Here is a 16,049-nt window from a genome sequence, read left to right as displayed (position 1 = left end):
GAGGACCTTTCTGCCTCTGCAGGTCGGGGGGCCGCTTCTCTAATGGGAAATAGCTGCTTCAGTGTGAACGGGCTGGTTCCCATTAGACTAGAGGACCTTAGTGCCTCTGCAGGTCAGAGGGCTATTTCTCTAATGGGAAATAGCTGCTTCAGTTTGAATGAGCTAGTTCCCATTAGACGAGATGACCTTTCTGCCTCTGCAGGTCGGGGGGCCGCTTCTCTAATGGGAAATAGCTGCTTCAGTGTGAATGGGCTAGTTCCCATTAGACGAGAGGACCTTTCTGCCTCTGCAGGTCGGGGGGCCACTTCTCTAATGGGAAATAGCTGTTTCAGTGTGAATGGGCTAGTTCACATTAGACGAGAGGACCTTTCTGCCTCTGTCGGTTGGGGGGCCACTTCTCTAATGGGAAAGAGCTGCTTCAGTGTGAATGGGCTAGTTCCCATTAGACGAGAGGACCTTTCTGCCTCTGCATGTCGGAGGGCCGCTTCTCTAATGGGAAATAGCTGCTTCAGTGTGAATGGGCTGGTTCCCATTAGACGAGAGGACCTTTTTGCCTTTCCAGGTCAGAGGGCTGTTTCTCTAATGGGAAATAGCTGCTTCAGTGTGAATGGGCTAGTTCCCATTAGACGAGAGGACCTTTCTGCCTTTCCAGGTCGGAGGGCCGTTTCTCTAATGGGAAAGAGCTGCTTCAGTGTGAATGGGGTAGTTCCCATTAGACGAGAGGACCTTTTTGCCTTTCCAGGTCGGAGGGTCGTTTCTCTAATGGGAAATAGCTTCTTCAGTGTGAATGGGCTAGTTCCCATTAGACGAGAGGACCTTTCTGCCTCTGCAGGTCGGAGAGGCGCTTCTCTAATGGGAAAGAGCTTCTTCAGTGTGAATGGGCTAGTTCCCATTAGGCGAGAGGACCTTTCTGCCTCTGCAGGTCGGGGGGCCGCTTCTCTAATGGGAAATAGCTGCTTCAGTCTGAGTGGGCTAGTTCCAATTAGACGAGAGGACCTTTCTGCCTCTGCAAGTCGGGGGGCCGCTTCTCTAATGGGAAATAGCTGCTTCAGTCTGAGTGGGCTAGTTCCCATTAGACGAGAGGACCTTTTTGCCTTTCCAGGTCGGAGGGCCATTTCTCTAATGGGAAATAGCTGTTTCAGTTTGAATGGGCTAGTTCCCATTAGATGAGAGGACCTTTCTGCCTCTGCAGGTTGGGGGGCCACTTCTCTAATGGGAAAGAGCTGCTTCAGTGTGAATGGGCTAGTTCCCATTAGACGAGAGGACCTTTCTGCCTCTGCATGTCGGAGGGCCGCTTCTCTAATGGGAAATAGCTGCTTCAGTGTGAATGGGCTAGTTCCCATTAGACGAGAGGACCTTTTTGCCTTTCGAGGTCGGAGGGCTGTTTCTCTAATGGGAAATAGCTGCTTCAGTGTGAATGGGCTAGTTCCCATTAGACGAGAGGACCTTTCTGCCTCTGCATGTCGGAGGGCCGCTTCTCTAATGGGAAATAGCTGCTTCAGTGTGAATGGGCAGGTTCCCATTAGACGAGAGGACCTTTCTGCCTTTCCAGGTCGGGGGGCCGCTTCTCTAATGGGAAATAGCTGCTTCAGTGTGAATGGGCTAGTTCCCATTAGACGAGAGGACCTTTCTGCCTCTGCAGGTGGGGGGGCGCTTCTCTAATGGGAAAGAGCTTCTTCAGTGTGAATGGGCTAGTTCCCATTAGACGAGAGGACCTTTTTGCCTTTCCAGGTCGTAGGGCCGTTTCTCTAATGGGAAATAGCTGCTTCAGTGTGAATGGGCTAGTTCCCATTAGACGAGAGGACCTTTCTGCCTCTGCAGGTCGGGGGGCCGCTTTTCTAATGGGAAATAGCTGATTCAGTCTGAGTGGGCTCGTTCCCATTAGACGAGAGGACCTTTCTGCCTTTCCAGGTCGGAGGGCCATTTCTCTAATGGGAAATAGCTGTTTCAGTGTGAATGGGCTAGTTCCCATTAGACGAGAGGACCTTTGTGCCTCTGCACGTCGGAGGGCCGCTTCTCTAATGGGAAATAGCTGCTTCAGTGTGAATGGGCTGGTTCCCATTAGACGAGAGGACCTTTTTGCCTTTCCAGGTCAGAGGGCTGTTTCTCTAATGGGAAATAGCTGCTTCAGTGTGAATGGGCTAGTTCCCATTAGACGAGAGGACTTTTCTGCCTCTGCATGTCAGAGGGCCGCTTCTCAAATGGGAAATAGCTGCTTCAGTGTGAATGGCCTAGTTCCCATTAGACGAGAGGACCTTTCTGCCTTTCCAGCTCGGAGGGCCGTTTCTCTAATGGGAAATAGCTGCTTCAGTGTGAATGGGCTAGCTCCCATTAGACGAGAGGACCTTTCTGCCTCTGCAGGTCGGGGAGGCGCTTCCCTAATGGGAAAGAGCTTCTTCAGTGTGAATGGGCTAGTTCCCATTAGGCGAGAGGACCTTTCTGCCTCTGCAGGTCGGGGGGCCGCTTCTCTAATGGGAAATAGCTGCTTCAGTCTGAGTGGGCTAGTTCCCATTAGACGAGAGGACCTTTCTGCCTCTGCAAGTCGGGGGGCCGCTTCTCTAATGGGAAATAGCTGCTTCAGTCTGAGTGTGCTAGTTCCCATTAGACGAGAGGACCTTTTTGCCTTTCCAGGTCGGAGGGCCATTTCTCTAATGGGAAAGAGCTGCTTCAGTGTGAATGGGCTAGTTCCCATTAGACGAGAGGACCTTTCTGCCTCTGCATGTCGGAGGGCCGCTTCTCTAATGGGAAATAGCTGCTTCAGTGTGAATGGGCTAGTTCCCATTAGACGAGAGGACCTTTTTGCCTTTCGAGGTCGGAGGGCTGTTTCTCTAATGGGAAATAGCTGCTTCAGTGTGAATGGGCTAGTTCCCATTAGACGAGAGGACCTTTCTGCCTCTGCATGTCGGAGGGCCGCTTCTCTAATGGGAAATAGCTGCTTCAGTGTGAATGGGCTAGTTCCCATTAGACGAGAGGACCTTTCTGCCTCTGCAGGTCGGGGGGCCGTTTCTCTAATGGGAAATAGCTGCTTCAGTGTGAATGGCCTAGTTCCCATTAGAGAGGACCTTTGTGCTTCTGCAGGTCGGAGGGCCGTTTCTCTAATGTGAAATAGCTGCTTCAGTGTGAATGGGCTAGTTCCCATTAGACGGGAGGACCTTTGTGCCTCTGCAGGTCGTAGGGACGTTTCTCTAATGGGAAATAGCTGCTTCAGTGTGAATGGGCTAGGTTCCCATTAGAAGAGAGGACCTTTCTGCCTCTGCAGGTCGGGGGGCCGCTTCTCTAACGGGAAATAGCTGCTTCAGTCTGAGTGGGCTAGTTCCCATTAGACGAGAGGACCTTTCTGCCTTTCCAGGTCGGAAGGCCATTTCTCTAATGGGAAATAGCTGCTTCAGTGTGAATGGGCTAGTTCCCATTAGATGAGAGGACCTTTCTGCTTCTGCAGGTTGGGGGGCCGCTTCTCTAATGGGAAAGAGCTGCTTCAGTGTGAATGGGCTAGTTCCCATTAGACGAGAGGACCTTTCTGCCTCTGCATGTCGGAGGGCCGCTTCTCTAATGGCAAATAGCTGCTTCAGTGTGAATGGGCTAGTTCCCATTAGACAAGAGGACCTTTTTTGCCTTTCCAGGTCGGAGGGCCGTTTCTCTAATGGGAAATAGCTGCTTCAGTGTGAATGGGCTAGTTCCCATTAGACGAGAGGACCTTTCTGCCTCTGCATGTCGGAGGGCCGCTTCTCTAATGGGAAATAGCTACTTCAGCGTGAATGGGCTAGTTCCCATTAGACGAGAGGACCTTTCTTCCTCTGCAGGTCGGGGGGGTGTTTCTCTAATGAGAAAGAGCTTCTTCAGTGTGAATGGGCTAGTTCCCATTAGATGAGAGGACCTTTTTGCCTTTCCAGGTCGGAGGGCCGTTTCTCTAATGGGAAATAGCTGCTTCAGTGTGAATCGGCTAGTTCCCATTAGACGAGAGGACCTTTCTGCCTCTGCAGGTCGGAGGGCCGTTTCTCTAATGGGAAATAGCTGCTTCAGTGTGAATGGGCTAGTTCCCATTAGACGAGAGGACATTTTTGCCTCTGCATGCCGGAGGGCCACTTCTCTAATTGGAAATAGCTGCTTCAGTATGAATGGGCTAGTTCCCATTAGACGAGAGGACCTTTCTGCCTCTGCATGTCGGAAGGCCGCTTCTCTAATGGGAAATAGCTGCTTCAGTCTGAATGGGCAAGTTCCCATTAGACGAGAGGACCTTTCTGCCTCTGCAGGTCGGGTGGCCGTTTCTCTAATGGGAAATAGCTGCTTCAGTGTGAGTGGGCTAGTTCCCATTAGACGAGAGGACCATTCTGCCTCTGCAGGTCGGGTGGCCGCTTCTCTAATGGGAAATAGCTGCTTCAGTGTGAATGGGCTAGTTCCCATTAGACGAGAGGACCTTTTTGCCTTTGCAGGTCGGAGGGCCGTTTCTCTAATGGGAAATAGCTGCTTCAGTGTGAATGGGCTAGTTCCTATTAGACGAGAGGACCTTTCTGCCTCTGCATGTCGGAGGGCCGCTTCTCTAATGGGAAATAGCTGCTTCAGTGTGAATGGGCTAGTTCCCATTAGACTAGAGGACCTTTTTGCCTTTCGAGGTCGGAGGGCTGTTTCTCTAATGGGAAATAGCTGCTTCAGTGTGAATGGGCTAGTTCCCATTAGACGAGAGGACCTTTCTGCCTCTGCATGTCGGAGGGCCGCTTCTCTAATGGGAAATAGCTGCTTCAGTGTGAATGGGCTAGTTCCCATTAGACAAGAGGACCTTTCTGCCTTTCCAGGTCGGGGGGCCGCTTCTCTAATGGGAAATAGCTGCTTCAGTGTGAATGGGCTAGTTCCCATTAGACGAGAGGACCTTCCTGCCTCTGCAGGTCGGGGGGCGCTTCTCTAATGGGAAAGAGCTTCTTTAGTGTGAATGGGCTAGTTCCCATGAGACGAGAGGACCTTTTTGCCTTTCCAGGTCGGAGGGCCGTTTCTCTAATGGGAAATAGCTGCTTCAGTGTGAATGGGCTAGTTCCCATTAGACGAGAGGACCTTTCTGCCTCTGCAGGTCGGGGGGCCGCTTTTCTAATGGGAAATAGCTGCTTCAGTCTGAGTGGGCTCGTTCCCATTAGACGAGAGGACCTTTCTGCCTTTCCAGGTCAGAGGGCCATTTCTCTAATGGGAAATAGCTGTTTCAGTGTGAATGGGCTAGTTCCCATTAGACGAGAGGACCTTTGTGCCTCTGCACTTCGGAGGGCCGTTTCTCTAATGGGAAATAGCTGCTTCAGTGTGAATGGCCCAGTTCCCATTAGAGAGGACCTTTGTGCTTCTGCAGGTCGGAGGGCCGTTTCTCTAATGTGAAATAGCTGCGTCAGTGTGAATGGGCTAGTTCCCATTAGACGGGAGGACCTTTGTGCCTCTGCAGGTCGTAGGGACGTTTCTCTAATGGGACATAGCTGCTTCAGTGTGAATGGGCTAGGTTCCCATTAGACGAGAGGACCTTTCTGCCTCTGCAGGTCGGGGGGCCGCTTCTCTAACGGGAAATAGCTGCTTCAGTCTGAGTGGGCTAGTTCCCATTAGACGAGAGGACCTTTCTGCCTTTCCAGGTCGGAAGGCCATTTCTCTAATGGGAAATAGCTGCTTCAGTGTGAATGGGCTAGTTCCCATTAGATGAGAGGACCTTTCTGCCTCTGCAGGTTGGGGGCCGCTTCTCTAATGGGAAAGAGCTGCTTCAGTGTGAATGGGCTAGTTCCCATTAGACGAGAGGACCTTTCTGCCTCTGCATGTCGGAGGGCCGCTTCTCTAATGGCAAATAGCTGCTTCAGTGTGAATGGGCTAGTTCCCATTAGACGAGAGGACCTTTTTTGCCTTTCCAGGTCGGAGGGCCGTTTCTCTAATGGGAAATAGCTGCTACAGTGTGAATGGGCTAGTTCCCATTAGACGAGAGGACCTTTCTGCCTCTGCATGTCGGAGGGCCGCTTCTCTAATGGGAAATAGCTACTTCAGTGTGAATGGGCTAGTTCCCATTAGACGAGAGGACCTTTCTGCCTCTGCAGGTCGGGGGGTGTTTCTCTAATGAGAAAGAGCTTCTTCAGTGTGAATGGGCTAGTTCCCATTAGATGAGAGGACCTTTTTGCCTTTCCAGGTCGGAGAGCCGTTTCTCTAATGGGAAATAGCTGCTTCAGTGTGAAGGGGCTAGTTCCCATTAGACGAGAGGACCTTTCTGCCTCTGCATGTCGGAGGGCCAATTCTCTAATGGGAAATAGCTGCTTCAGTGTGAATCGGCTAGTTCCCATTAGACGAGAGGACCTTTCTGCCTCTGCAGGCCGGAGGGCCGTTTCTCTAATGGGAAATAGCTGCTTCAGTGTGAATGGGCTAGTTCCCATTAAACGAGAGGACCTTTCTGCCTCTGCATGTCGGAGGGCCACTTCTCTAATTGGAAATAGCTGCTTCAGTGTGAATGGGCTAGTTCCCATTAGACGAGAGGACCTTTCTGCCTCTGCATGTCGGAGGGCCACTTCTCTAATTGGAAATAGCTGCTTCAGTATGAATGGGCTAGTTCCCATTAGACGAGAGGACCTTTCTGCCTCTGCATGTCGGAAGGCCGCTTCTCTAATGGGAAATAGCTGCTTCAGTGTGAGTGGGCTAGTTCCCATTAGACGAGAGGAACTTTCTGCCTCTGCAGGTCGGGTGGCCGCTTCTCTAATGGGAAATAGCTGCTTCAGTGTGAGTGGGCTAGTTCCCATTAGACGAGAGGACCTTTCTGCCTTTCCTGGTCAAAGGGCCGTTTCTCTAATGGGAAATAGCTGTTTCAGTGTGAATGGGCTAGTTCCCATTAGACGAGAGGACCTTTCTGCCTCTGCATGTCGGAGGGCCGCTTCTCTAATGGGAAATAGCTGCTTCAGTGTTAATGCGCTAGTTCCCATTAGACGAGAGGACCTTTTTGCCTTTCCAGGTCGGAGGGCCGTTTCTCTAATGGGTAATAGCTGCTTCAGTGTGAATGGGCTAGTTCCCATTAGACGAGAGGACCTTTCTGCCTCTGCATGTCGGAGGGCCGCTTCTCTAATGGGAAATAGCTGCTTCAGTGTGAATGGGCTAGTTCTTATTAGACGAGAGGACCTTTCTGCCTCTGCATGTTAGAGGGCCGCTTCTCAAATGGGAAATAGCTGCTTCAGTGTGAATGGGCTAGTTCCCATTAGACGAGAGGACCTTTGTGCCTCTGCATGTCAGAGGGCCGCTTCTCTAATGGGAAATAGCTGCTTCAGTGTGAATGGGCTAGTTCTCATTAGACGAGAGGACCTTTCTGCCTCTGCATGTCAGAGGGCCGCTTCTCAAATGGGAAATAGCTGCTTCAGTGTGAATAGGCTAGTTCCCATTAGACGAGAGAACCTTTCTGCCTCTGCATGTCTTAGGGCCGCTTCTCGAGTGGGGAATAGCTGCTTCAGTGTGAATGGGCTAGTTCTCATTAGACGAGAGGACCTTTCTGCCTCTGCATGTCAGAGGGCCGCTTCACAAATGGGAAATAGCTGCTTCAGTGTGAATGGGCTAGTTCCCATTAGACGAGAGGACCTTTCTGCCTTTCCAGGTCGGAGGGCCATTTCTCTAATGGGAAAGAGCTGCTTCAGTGTGAATGGGCTAGTTCCCATTAGACGAAAGGACCTTTCTGCCTCTGCATGTCGGAGGGCCGCTTCTCTAATGGGAAATAGCTTCTTCAGTGTGAATGGGCTGGTTCCCATTAGACGAGAGGACCTTTTTGCCTTTCCAGGTCAGAGGGCCGTTTCTCTAATGGGAAATAGCTGCTTCAGTGTGAATGGGCTAGTTCCCATTAGACGAGAGGACCTTTCTGCCTCTGCATGTCGGAGGGCCGCTTAACTAATGGGAAATAGCTGCTTCAGTGTGAATGGGCTAATTCTCATTAGACGAGAGGACTTTTCTGCCTCTGCATGTCAGAGGGCCGCTTCTCAAATGGGAAATAGCTGCTTCAGTGTGAATGGGCTAGTTCCCATTAGACGAGAACACCTTTCTGCCTTTCCAGGTCGGAGGGCCGTTTCTCTAATGGGAAATAGCTGCTTCAGTGTGAGTGGGCTAGTTCCCATTAGACAAGAGGACTTTCTGCCTCTGCAGGTCGGGTGGCCGCTTCTCTAATGGGAAATAGCTGCTTCAATATGAATGGGCTAGGTCCCATTAGACGAGAGGACCTTTTTGCCTTTCCAGGTCAGAGGGCCGTTTCTCTAATGGGAAATAGCTGCTTCAGTGTGAGTGGGCTAGTTCCCATTAGACGAGAGGACCTTTCTGCCTCTCCAGGTCAGAGGGCCATTTCTCTAATGGGAAATAGCTGCTTCAGTTTGAGTGGGCTAGTTCCCATTATTATGCACGACTTGGCCACTAGGGGCAAAAATGGCCATTTCTCTAATGGAAACTAGCCTTCTCGGTGTGGGTAGGCTCCTTCCCATTATTATGCAGCAGTTTTTGTATAAATTTTGCAGTCCTTTGCGGCTTTGATTTCCTATAATTGGCGATTTCTTACTGTGCAGTAATGAATGATTTCTTTGTTACCTGGATGCTGGACCTGTTGGAGTGTATATTGCGGCTGCTGCAATATTAAACAAACAATTCTTTTTAACTGTACACTTCATTGGAGTGCGCTTCCGGTATTCCTTTTCTGAACTTTTAAATCATACAAAGATACATCTTTGATTGGTTATGCACATCTTTGTTTTTTATTTCCTTTCAAACATAAACTTTCTTCTTCAAATAACCATATCCCTTTTGTCTCTCAACACGTGTTTCTCCACGTTTAACGCACGTGGTTCATCAGGAGAGTTTTATAACGTTGCAGCTGCTCGTGCAGAAAAAGTGTTATTGGGCTGGAGGTTCGCGGAGCCACCGTCCCTGTAGGGTGCAGTTGGAGGGCTCTTGGTGGTTTAGGGGCTTCCCGGACAAAACGGGCCCTTCAGCGGGGGTTGGGACCAGTTCCCCTGAAATCCGCACAGGTCTAAGGTCACAGGTCTAAAGTTAGCCACTAGGGGAGCAAAAAGGCTCCATTTCTCTAATGGGAACTAGCCTTGTCAGTGTGAGTCGGCTAGTTTCCGTTATTATGCAGGATTTGGTCACTAGGGGCAAAAAGGGCCATTTCTGTAATGGGAACTAGGCTTCTCAGTGTAAGAAGGTTAGTTCCCATTATTATGCAGGACTTGGCCACTAGGGGCAGAAAGGGCCATTTCTCTAATGGGAACTAGCCTTCTCATTGTGAGTGGGCTAGTTCCCATTAGTATGCAGGATTTGGCCACTAGGGGAGCAAAAAGGGCCATTTCTCTAATGGGAACTAGTGTCATAAATCTTCCCCCGTCCCACCCGAGATCGCTTCTTGCTCAGTTCCGCGGGAAGATTCTTGCGGGCGGATCGGGTCTTGTATAGGCTCGCACGAGTCTCGTCCGACTCCAGCGTGCGTTCAGAGTTCCAGGATACTCGCGGGTACAGTATGTCCAGGAAGGAGGTAACGGTCCCTAACATGCGAGGATTCCAGGAGCAATTTGGAAGGGGAGGGTGGAAGGAGAAGAATTAGGGACCAGGAACTAGGAAATAGAGAATTCGTCGAGCAGCAAACACATGCCTAGTCACTACCTGTTGATAGCGTTGAGACGCGCGGGCCCGCGGGGGCGTGGCATATTTATGGAACGTGCTGTGTTCGAGGTAAGGCCGGTGCGAGGCGAGTCATGTGACACGGCCATGTAGGGAGTAATAATGAATACAAGCCGCCTCGCGATAAGGACCAGGAAGTCCAGAAGGGGTGTGTTCTATGGGTCATGACAGCATGCCTCCTCCGAAAACCTGTTTCACCAGGTTTGCCCGGGTGTATGAGATGGAATCTTCTAAGCAATCAAGGGTTATTCAGGTTAGAAACAGGTTCCCAGGATCTTTCGCTAGGAGGGTATCCTTTCCACTCAACCAGGTATTGAAGTTGACCCCATTTATACCTGGAATCGCAAATTCTGGATACTTCATATTCCAGTTGATTGTCCACAATCACGGGACTGGGTCTGCAGGATTTCCGGGTGGATTGGATGTAGGGTTTTAATAGAGAAGTGTGAAAAACTGGGTGAATTTTCTTCCAGGAGTCTGGTAGCTTGAGCCGGAACGAGACCGGATTGATGATTCCCTTTATGGAAAATGGCCCATAGTGCCGGGGGGCTAATTTGTTTGGCCATAGATGTCGTGGTAGTAGTTTCAAGGATAACCAGACTTGATCACCAACGGAATAAGAAGGCGCTGGTCTTCTTTTGGAGTCTGCATAACGCTTAGTGCGTGTCTGGGCCTTTTCCAAATGTTCCTTGGCTTCCTTGTGTATGTTGATGAGCGTTTCTATCCATGAGTCAACAGTAGGTACTGGTGTGGGATGTGGAAGTATAGAAGGTAAAACGGACGTGTGAAATCCTTGACTGCAATAGAAAGGGCTGGTCTTGACTGCTGAATGATCGGAATTGTTGTAGGCAAACTCAGCCACAGGTATAAGGAGTGACCAATCATCCTGAACCTTGGTGGCGAAACAACGAAGGTACTGTTCTAGGGTCTGATTTACGTGTTCCGTGGCTCCGTTGGTTTGTGGGTGATAACCTGATGAGAGAGCACGTTGGATCCCCGGAATGCGACACAGATGTTTCCAGAACTGTGAGACATATTGAGGTCCTCGGTCCGATATGATCTTGGAACGAAGTCCATGAAGACGGAAAATGTGTTCCAGGAAGATTCCAGCAAGTTCTGATGAGGATGGTAGTTTATACATAGGTGTGAAATGAGCCATGTGGGTGAACAAGTCAATGGTGACCATGATCATTGTATAGCCCCTGGAAGGTGGTAATTCCACAATAAAGTCTGTAGCGATGACTTCCCATGGTCTTGTCGGTACTGGAGGTTGCAATAGGAGGCCCGCCGGTCTCTTGTTATCGTGCTTGTTTTGACTGCATACAGAGCAGGCTTGGACGTACAATCGTATGTCGGACTTCATTTTAGGCCACCAAAATTGTCTTTGCATAAGACGGAGGGTATTGGTGATACCACGATGTCCGGAGTGGAAGGTATCGTGGCATAGGTTTATTATCCTTTGTTGTAATTTCTGTGTGGGGATGACCAGGGCGTTATCTTTGAACAAATATTCGTCCTTGGATTTCAGATTCCACAGATTTTACTTGGTAATGTCCTTCCAGAGCTCCGAGGATTGGGTTTGCATCTGTACTTCTTCCAAAAGACTGACTGCTTGGGCTACAAAAATCGTGTGGGGAAACATCTTGGGATAGGCCCGATCTTCAGTAGTTTCATAGTCCGGACGCCGAGATAAGGCGTCAGCGATTATATTTTGTGTTCCAGGAACATGACTGATATGAAACTGGTACTGGCCAAAGAAGAAGGCCCAACGGGCTTGACAACTATTCCTACACTCCAAGGATTGTAGAACTTGAAAGTTTCGATGGTCCGTACGAACCTGGACCGGATGTCTAGCTCCCAGAAGATGTCGCCACTCTGTGAAGGCTTGGGGGATGGCTAATAGTTCCTTTGCCAAGACGGAATAATGTGTCTCACTGGGGGTCAGAGTTTGTGAAAGAAATGCAATGGGGTGTTCCAATTTGTCTTCGAATTCTTGTTTTAAGACTGCTCCTATGGCGTAGTTAGAGGCATCCGTCTCTACTAGGAACGTCCGATTAATGTCGGGCTGAGCTAGGATGGGGGCTCGAGTAAATTCTGTTTTTAGACGTTGGAAGGCTTTGTCTTGAGGTGCAGACCAGAGGAAGGGAGTGTCTTTCTTCAAGAGAGCGATGATCGGTTGAACAATCTCAGAAAAGGTGGGTATACATTTCCGGTAAAAATTGGCAAGCCCCAGGAAGGATTGAACTTGTTTCATGGAAGTGGGAGTCGGCCAAGACAGTATGGCCTTTACCTACGACTGATCCATACCAATTCCTTCAGGACTAAGGACAAATCCCAGGTAATGAACAGAAGTAACGTGAAACAGGCATTTCTCAGGTTTGGCCTGGAGTCTGTGTTCTCGTAGTCGTTGTAAGACTGCCTTCACGTGTTCTTCATGCTTTAAAGTGGCTTTGGAATAAATTAAGATATCGTCCAAGTAGACGATGACGAAGAGAAACAACAAGTCAGAGAACACCCTATCCATGAAGCGTTGGAAGACTGCGGGGGCATTGGCAAGTCCAAAGGGCATGACCAGGTATTCGTAATGTCCAAAGGGTGTTCTAAAGGCTGTCTTCCATTCGTCTCCTTCCTTAATACGAATCAGATGATAGGCACCTCTGAGATCCAGTTTTGTGAAGATTACAGCTCCTCTTACTGCTTCCAGGATATCCGAGATCAAGGGTAAGGGGTAACGGTCCTTGAGGGTACATTGATTTAATCCACGGTAATCGAGACAAGGTATCAGTTCCTTGGTGTCCTTCTTGGGAACAAAGAACAGCGAGGCTCTGGCTGGGGATTTCGATGGTCTTATGGTTCCGTTTTCAAGGTTGGTATCCAAGTATTCTCGGAGGGCTTTTTTTTCCGGTTCGGATAGGATGAACATCCTCCCAAAGGGAATCACTGCTGAAGGCTCTGTGTCTATGGCGCAGTCTTCGGGTCTGTGAGGGGGTAGAGCCTGTACTATGGAGTTTGAAAACACATCAGCATAATCCTGATAGGCCTTTGGGACCTGAATGATGTTGGAAACCATGAGTGTCTCTCGTTGATCTGTTGGAGTAGTATTGGACTACATCAAGGAAGGACTCTGGGACAAATAATGAGATAGACAATACTCTGAACCCAGAAATAAGGATCCTGCTGTCCAATTGATGTATGGATTGTGCTTCTGCAGCCAGGGCATGCCCAGTACCATGGGGTAGTGGGCTGATTTGATGATATCAAACTTGATCAGTTCCTGGTGATGGTTTATTGAAAGTTGTATTTCCTTGGTCTGTAAGGATATGGGTCCAGAACTGAGGGGTCTACCATCAATCGCCTCCACAGGTTGCATTATGCTCCGGGCTTCATATGGAATACGGTACTTAAAGACCCAATCTTGCTCGAAGAATACTCCCATAGCCCCACAATCCACCAGGGCCAGAATGGGGTAAGTCTCCTTCTTTGATAACGATAAGAAGGCTTGGAGAATCACTAGACTGTTCTGTCCAGGAGAGTTCAAGGATGGAATAGATGTGGAGCAAACATCTCTCTCCCGCCACCTCGCTCCATCTAGGATCGGGCGCTGGCGTTTCCCGAATGCCGTGGAGGGGCTAGAGGGCATTCTCTAACCAGATGTTTATCCGAGGCACAATACATGCACAAGCCTGTGTGGATCCTTCTCATCCTTTCTTGTGGGGAAATAGGTCCACGGAAGGCTCCTATTTGCATGGGTTCCGGGTCAATGCCAGGGTTTGGAACATGATCAGTTTTTACTGAAGCCTCAAGGGAACTCCTTTGGAAAGGCATCTTGGTCTTTTTTCTTTCAGCCTTTCTTTCCTGGATTCGGAAGTCTATTTGCATGGCTAGATCCATAAGACCCTGGAATGAGCTAGGACGAGCCACTCTGGCTAATTCATCCTTTATATCCTCGTTTAGACCCCTACGGAAGAGAGTAAAACTTGCTTCCGGGCACCAATCTGCTTCCTTGGCCAATTGTTTGAATCTAGTAACATACGTTAACATATCCTGGGATCCTTGCCGGAAATCAAGTAACCATTCCTGGGCACTATAAACCTTTTCTGGGCGGTCGAACATGGTTTTGAGTGCCTGTATAAATCCATCATAATCATCCAGGGGGGCATCTCCTGAGTTGAGTAGGGGAGTAGCCCAGGTCAATGCATTCCCTGCGAGGTGCGAGATTATGAAGCCCACCTTTGCCCTGGAAGTTGAAAAATAGTAGGGCTTAAAGGTAAAATGCACCAAGCAGGAGTCCAGGAATCCACGTAGGGATTTTGCAGAGCCATCATACTTGTCTACCACTCCACCCAGTAAAACACTCTCCTTGTTAGCGGAGTCGCGAGATAAGACAAGTTGCTTTAATGCGGCATTCTCCGCTTTTAAGTTTTGCACCTCAGTTGTTAGTTCTTGCATGCCACGCATGAGATCCTGGACTGCTTTCTCCATAACGGTATCAGTGTCGGTCGTCTGGCGTCTCAAACTGTCATAAATCTCCCCCGTCTCACCTGAGATCACTTCTTGCTCAGTTCCGCGGGAAGATTCTTCTTGCGGGCGGATCGGGTCTTGTATAGGCTCGCACGAGTCTCATCCGACTCCAGCGTGCGTTCAAAGTTCCAGGATACTCACGGGTACAGTATGTCCAGGGAGGAGGTAACGGTCGCTAATATGCGAGGATTCCAGGAGTAATTTGGAAGGGAAGGGTGGAAGGAGAAGAATTAGGGACCAGGAACTAGGAAATAGAGAATTTGTCGAGCAGCAAACACACGTCTAGTCACTACCTGTTGATAGCGGTGAGACGCGTGGGCGTGGCATATTTATGGAACGTTCTGTGTTCGACGTAAGGCCGGTGCGAGGCGAGTCATGTGACACGGCCATGTTGGGAGTAGTAATGAATACAAGCCCCGCCGCGATAAGGACCAGGAAGTCCAGAAGGGGTGTGTTCTATGGGTCATGACAACTAGCCTTTTCTGTGTGAGTGGGCTAGTTCCCATTATTATGCAAGACTTGGCCACTAGGGCCAAAAAGGGCAATTTCTCTAATGGGAAATAGCAGGACTTGGCCACTAGGGGCAAAACGGGCCATTTCCCTAATGGGAACTAGCCTTCTCAGTGTGAATGGGCTAGTCCCCATTATTATGCAGGACTTGGCCACTAGGGGAGCAAAAAGAGCCATTTGTCTAATGGGAACTAGCCTTGTCAGTGTGAGTGGGCTAGTTCCCATTATTATGCAGGACTTGGCCACTAGGGGCATAAAGGGCCATTTGTCTAAGGGGAACTAGCCTTCTCATTGTGAGTGGGCTAGTTCTCATTATTATGCAGGACGTGGCCACTAGGGGAGCAAAACGGGCCATTTCGCTAATGGGAACTAGCCTTCTCAGTTTGAGTAGGCTAGTTCCCATTATTATGCAGGACTTGGCCACTAGGGGCAAAAGGGCCATTTCTCTAATGGGAACTAGCCTTCTCAGTATGTGTGGGCTAGTTCCCATTATTATGCAGGACCTGGCCACTAGGGGAGCAAAAAGGGCAATTTCTCTAATGGGAACTTGCCTTCTCTGTGTGAGTGGGCTAGTTCCCATTATTATGCAGGACTTGGCCACTAGGGGGCAAAAAAAGGGCCATTTCTGTAATGGGAACTAGCCCACTCACACTGAAGCAGCTATTTCCCATCTGAGAAATGGCCCTAACAACCGTTGGTCCGTTTCTCGGATGGGAACTAGTATCAACCATTATGGTAGTGTATATATATTTGTCATCTGAGAAACGGACCTTGGCAATGCTACGCCTGCTCTTCTTCACGTGACTGTAGGCACGTTTCATTCACTACCATGCACGTAGCGTCCAACGTCATCTTGTCCCTCATTGTAATTTTCGTGAGCGGGAACCGGGAAGGTTTAGTTGTCAGAAAAGGAAACCATCGCTTAGCCCAAATGGGATTTGCAGGCAGGCCACGCATGTACTTCTCAAAGGCGCTAATTCTACCATTCAAAACATAATGTGTACGAACGACCCACCTTTACCATAGTGTGTTAAACTTACAAATCTTCCTCAAACACACAAACTGAAACACACAAAACTGGCCCACACTCCACAAGGCCCACAGCAACAAGGCCAGCACCTGTTTGGTTCCTGTTTGTGCCTGTGTCTGCCGTCTGCCAGACCCTCTACCAGCCACATACAAGGTAACCCAAGCACCTGCAGCCATGACTTTGCCATATATATCAGACTCACAAATGCATTTAGAATATTAAGTTTGCTTTTTGACCAGACTAACTAATGCTGTTACTACAAGATAAATCAACATTAGGCTGCCTCTCAGCTACTGGATCTAAACTGCCTAAGTAGCATGTCCACTGCCTCTCTACTGCATACCTATCACCTGTA

The 16,049-nt window shown here is 49.4% G+C and overlaps 1 protein-coding gene across 1 annotated transcript in view; it reads right to left on the bottom strand.

Moving 5' to 3' along the window:
- The window catches only part of LOC138541496 (DBIRD complex subunit ZNF326-like), a 1,377,506-nt gene that overhangs the window by 37,708 nt on the left and 1,323,749 nt on the right, over positions 1-16,049 (bottom strand). The gene's annotated exons all lie outside the window — the stretch shown is intronic.

This window comes from Ambystoma mexicanum, chromosome 1q (assembly GCF_040938575.1).
Source record: "Ambystoma mexicanum isolate Mex_15411 chromosome 1q, UKY_AmexF1_1, whole genome shotgun sequence".
In the NCBI taxonomy this organism is placed as follows: domain Eukaryota; kingdom Metazoa; phylum Chordata; class Amphibia; order Caudata; family Ambystomatidae; genus Ambystoma; species Ambystoma mexicanum.
Note: the sequence above shows the minus strand (reverse complement) of the source record. Positions and strands in the feature narration are given on the sequence as shown.